Source organism: Coregonus clupeaformis, chromosome 15, assembly GCF_020615455.1.
Source record: "Coregonus clupeaformis isolate EN_2021a chromosome 15, ASM2061545v1, whole genome shotgun sequence".
NCBI lineage: Eukaryota > Metazoa > Chordata > Actinopteri > Salmoniformes > Salmonidae > Coregonus > Coregonus clupeaformis.
Window position 1 is genome coordinate 65,416,633 of NC_059206.1, and position 6,024 is coordinate 65,422,656.

Genomic DNA, 6,024 nt, shown 5'->3' on the forward strand with positions numbered 1-6,024 from the left:
CGTCCTCTTGTGGAGCGAACTCTCATCCAGAATAATTTCTCTAATTCCACATTCGTCTTTCTCTCATCCACTCTTCCCTACACATTAATGCATTCGTTTGAGTGGATTTAGAAAATACATATGTGGGGGAAGAGGTCAATGTTATATGTAAAGAGCAGAACCAATTTAGAGGAAAACGTTTGATTGATTGTTTCCTATTCTCCACTAACTCTCTCTTTCATCAAGGACAAGCTGTAGCATAATACATTTGCTGATTGCTGAAATTAACTTTCCCATTTAAATTCACCGCATAAATTGTTGATTTAGGCCCACTCTTTAATCAATGTCCAGAAAATTCTTGTTCATCTCATGTTCATCTGCACTACTGACATACTGAAGTTATATGAAGTCCAAAAATGTCTTAAAAACATAATATTTTTTCAATCATAATCGAGATAAATACTAGCCTGTATCTGTAAAATATTTTTGTAATTCTAAATCAAAGCTGAAATAACTAGATAACTCTTCAGTTGCTCAGTCTCTAAAGCTACCACTGTTTTCCTAATTTGATTGTATTGCTTTAAATTAAATAATCCTAAAACAGAGGAACTTTGTCACTGAAGGAACTTTGTAGGGGACATCTTTAATATGTTTACACAACACAAGCTACTTTATTATTTTCAGATTCAATTATTTAAAAAATGATATAATCACACATTTAAATGACTAGTAGACAAATTTGATTGCTCATTGAGTAAATCATGAACTGTTGACATTCACCTGACAAATCATTTAGGAGATGCAATGTAATATTACCATATTTATCTGCATGAGGGAAGATTTTTTTTTTGTGCTTTTAATTTGTTTGTGCTGCAGTACTAGGATTGTTCTGGAATCTGAACAGTTTTCAAGGAGAGTGACTTGCATAGTTGAGCTCTGTCTCTGAAGAGGGTAAAGGTTATGGTTACCACACTGACAGGGCAAAGCAGACCACCAGTCACCCCAGTGGTCAGCCTAAAGGGCCAGTGGTCAGTCAGTGTCAGTGGCGATGTTAGGTACAGTGGCTTGCGAAAGTATTCACCACACTTGGCATTTTCCCTATTTTGTTGCCTTACAACCTGGAATTAAAAATGGATTTTTGGGGGGTTTGTATCATTTGATTTGCACAACATGCCTGCCACTTTGAAGATGCAAAATATTTTAAATTGTGAAACAAACAAGAAATAAGACTAAATACTTTGTAGAGTCACCTGTTGCAGCAATTACAACTGCAAGTATCTTGGGGTGTGTCTCTATAAGCTTGGCACATCTAGCCACTGGGGTTTTTGTCCATTCTTCAAGGCAAAACTGCTCCAGCTCCTTCAAGTTGGATGGGTTCCGCTGGTGTACAGCAATCTTTAAGTCATACCACATATTCTCCATTGGATTGAGGTCTGGGCTTTGACTAGGCTATTCCAAGACATTTAAATGTTTCCCCTTAAACCACTCGAGTGTTGCTTTAGCAGTATGCTTAGGGTCATTGTTCTGCTGGAGGGTGAACCTCCGTCCCAGTCTCAAATCTCTGGAAGACTGAAACAGGTTTCCCTCAAGAATTTCCCTGAATTTAGCGCCATCCATCATTCCTTCAATTCTGACCAGTTTCCTAGTCCCTGCCGATGAAAAACATCCCTAAAGCATGATGCTGCCACCACCATGCTTCACTGTGGGGATGGTGTTCTTATTTTTTTCTTTAAGCAATGGCTTTTTTCTTGCCACTCTTCCGTAAAGCCCAGCTCTGTGGAGTGTACGGCTTAAAGTGGTCCTATGGACATATACTCCAATCTCCGCTGTGGAGCTTTGCAGCTCCTTCAGGGTTATCTTTGGTGTTTTTGTTGCCTCTCTGATTAATGCCCTCCTTGCCTGGTCCGTGAGTTTTGGTGGGCGGCACTCTCTTGGCAGGTTTGTTGTGGTGCCATATTCTTTCCATTTTCTAATAATGGATTTAATGGTGCTCCGTGGGATGTTCAAAGTTTTGGATATTTTTTTATAACCCAACTCTGATCTGTACTTCTCCACAACTTTGTCCCTGACCTGTTTGGAGAGCTCCTTGGTCTTCATGGTGCCGCTTGCTTGGTGGTGCCCCTTGCTTAGTGGTGTTGCAGACTCTGGGGCCTTTCAGAACAGGTGTATATATACTGAGATCATGTGACAGATCATGTGACACTTAGATTGCACACAGGTGGACTTTATTTAACTAATTATGTGACTTCTGAAGGTAATTGGTTGCACCAGATCTTATTTAGGGGCTTCATAGCAAATACATACAGTGGGGGAAAAAAGTATTTAGTCAGCCACCAATTGTGCAAGTTCTCCCACTTAAAAAGATGAGAGAGGCCTGTAATTTTCATCATAGGTACACGTCAACTATGACAGACAAAAAAATCCAGAAAATCACATTGTTGTGTCAATTCCTGACTACAAGCTATACCGAGCACTCAAGCCTAAATCCACCCAGGGGGCTCAAAGCACTCCCAACCTGCAGGGGGCAACCATGCAACCGGAGCTGTTGAAACCAACCACCAGGAAGTGCTCTGGGGACCATATTAACCTGCGCACCCACAAGCAGTGCATGTGCATGGCATCGAAATGTTTGGTAAAAGCTTACTTGGCTCTCACTCATTCCTGAGAAGAGATACCAATGACCACAGCTCCTGATCATCCAAAGACGCAACTGGTAGGACAGAATGTGTTGTGAATTCATGCTTCTATATGCCCTTTTGTTTGACAGTAACGTTACTATAATCATGTGTATTGTTAAATGTTTAATTATGATATTGATATTTAATTATTAACTTGCAATGATCCTAGGTTAATCTAAATGATGAAATGATTGTTTGGTTAGGTTTGAGGATTCAGTAACATTAGTTTATGCTTATTTTTGAGAAAGTGGAATTGAGAGTTATTTGTAACTAATCCATGGGTTTTTGTTTGAAGGTTATCAACCTATTCTGTTCCATCTTTATGACAATAAAAAATCATAAAGTGAACAGTTTTGAGTTGTCCTTTGCGTTCATCAAGGATAAAGCCGTTTTCAAATTTGGGCAGAGCTGTGGTCAGCCAGAAATCACGCAGAACTTGACAGTTGATAACCAGCGCGGCAGTGAAGACGAGGATCAAAGGGCTGAAGTCAAGCTGTCGACGCAAAGGAAGAATTGCCTGTGAAACTCTACACCATGGCCAAGGAAACTTTTGGGAAAACAGTCAAGCAACTGAAGCAAGAGCGGACCTTAGCCAAATCTGCTTTCACCAGACAAGCGAACTACCTGAGTAAAGCTGCAGCTGGTATGATTAAGCATGAACTACAAGAGGAGTTCAGCAAGCTCAGTTCCCTGGCTAGAAGTGTCGGTGATTCAAATGATGACTACGCGGCTGGCCTACTGGCTGAAGCGGGAACTAAGGGAGATGAAGAGGTCAAGCTCGACAAGGACCAGCATGCTGATCTTGAAAGGACGATTGAAGAGTGCGACATGAAATTGGAGGAAATCCGAGAGGCAGTCCAATTCAACCTCTGGCCAAGATACGGTAAAGAGGAGGTAGACTTTGCAATCCAAGAAGCGGAGAAAGCCTGTGACAGAGCCAAAGAAACCCCCCGTCACTGCTATTAACAGGGACGGCTATGAACTACAGCTGGAAAGAGCGAGGAAGCTAATCCATGATGCAAGTGAAAGCCTGAAAGACTGGGAAAAATGGGTCCCACACGATGAGACTGCAGAGCTGAAAGGCAGAGTAAAAGATCTGAGAATATTCGGCAGTAACCTAGAGGCCAAAAGAACAGAATTCCTCATCGCACAGAGAATTGCAGAAGAGGACAGAAGACCTACAGAGCTTCAACCAAGAGCAGTCCCACAACCAGTGGTGAGAATAAAACCAACCAGTCTACCTAAATTCACTGGGCTTAGGAGGAATTTCCACAGATGGAGGAAAGACTGGGAGAGCCTGCAAAAGCAGGGAGAGCCGACTGGTTCAGTGGAGGTGAAGAAGTTTCAACTTCTTGACAGTGTGGACGAGAGAATATGTAGAGACCTGCACCTGTCATCATATAACAGTGCTGAAGACATGTTTAGAGTACTCCAAAACCGGTATGGAAACAAGCCAACAATTGCTTTGGAGATAATTGAGGACCTGGAGAGGATCCCTCCTTTAAAATCACACCAACCAAGGAAGGTTATTGACCTGATTCAAGCTGTGGAAAAGGCCCTGAATGACCTCACAGAGCTCGAAAGCAGTGGAGCCATAAAGAATCCCCTTGTCATCAGATCCATAGAGAGCAAGCTGCCGGATAACATGAAGAGGGACTGGCTGACATTCATGGTCAACCCAAGAAATGGAGTCACACCTGACAATCACTTCGACAGCCTTCTAAGATTTTTAAAGACACAAGAGGACATACTGGAGAAACTAGACCAGTTGGGTGTAAGTGAAAACCCTGAAAAGAAAGCTACGTACCCGGAGAAGTGGTATGCTTCCACAAGGTCCACGAGAAAGGGAGGATGCGTTGTGTGTGGAGATGAAAAGCACCGTGAGAAGATTTTCTTTTGTAAGCAGTTCAAAGAACTAAAGCCTAGTGAGAAGCTGAATGCTGTCGAAAGACTGGGAGCATGCAGAAGATGCCTCAGATGTCATGGAGAGGATGAGGAATGTACGGACACTTACCTTTGCAGAAACAGAGACTGCAAAAGAGGAAGCTCCTCGGATCACCATTTCTTTCTCTGCCTTAAAGGAGGGGCTAAGAGGAAAGAATACGTGAAAGTGGAAAAACCCAGCACCAGGAGGCAAACATTCACAGAGGAGCAAGAGAGATTAATACGTGAGCTCACCCCGGACGTGGCAGAAAAATTCAGGAATGCTTTCACCAACATGGCAAAATCACACTGCACTGGAGGAAGCCTTCCTGGGGTAATGGACTCAAGCACACGTGAATTACCAGTTATTCTTATGCTTCTCGAGGTAACTACTAACACAGGACAGAAAATTGGAACTCTCATTGACTTAGCATCAGACACCAACTACATCACTCACACAGCCGCCAGGAGACTGAAGCTTCGAAGTGAAAGGATCACACTAGTCGTCCATGGAGTTGGAGGCATGGCCATGAAGGTGAGGACCAAAAGATACTTACTCAAGGTGAGAGTCAAGACACCAAGAGGCACGGAGAAAGCTCATGAGCTGATCTGTTATGGGTTGGATGAGATTGCAAAAGTTCACAGAGCAATCAAAGCACAACACCTCAAGAAGTTCTTCCCCGATACCAACCTGGAAGACCTTCACAGACCAGAACATGTTGAGCTTCTCATAAGCCACCGGGAAGGAAGACTTGCTCCACAGAGAGTAAAGGTAGTAGGAGATCTTGTCCTGTGGGAGAGCCCTTTAGGAAAGACCGTTGGAGAAGCACATCCAGACCTCTGTGAAGTAGTGGACATGGCCCTGCACAATTCTGAAACTCATTTTGCACGATCTATGAGAATCACAGCAGTAAAGTATCAAGAAATTGCTGAGATGCAAGAATCTAGAGCTGAAACTAAAACCACTGTTATTGGCAAAGAGTTCTTGGACTGGTGGAAGTGGGACAGCATTGGTGCGGCCTGTGAACCCATGTGTGGAGGATGTCGTTGTGGTAACTGTCAACCAGGAGGCAAAGACATGACTCTTAGTGAAGAAAGAGAGCTTGAGATAATCAGGCAAGGTCTCAGTTACGTGGAGTCAGATGTGCATAGTCAGGAGCCTCACTGGGACACAAAATACCCTTGGATTGAAGATCCAAGTTCCCTGCCCAACAACAGAAGCGCAGTGAAAGCCACGTTTCTGAGGACGGAGAAACAACTCAAGAGAGAACCAGATTGGCGTGCAGCATACACAACTCAGGTTCATGAGATGGTGGAAAGGAAGGCAGCAAAGAAACTCACTAGAAAGACCATTGCCGACTGGAAAGGTCCAGTATGGTACGTCAGTCACTTGATAGCACCAAACCCACACTCTATAACTACACCTGTCCGACTGGTATGGAAC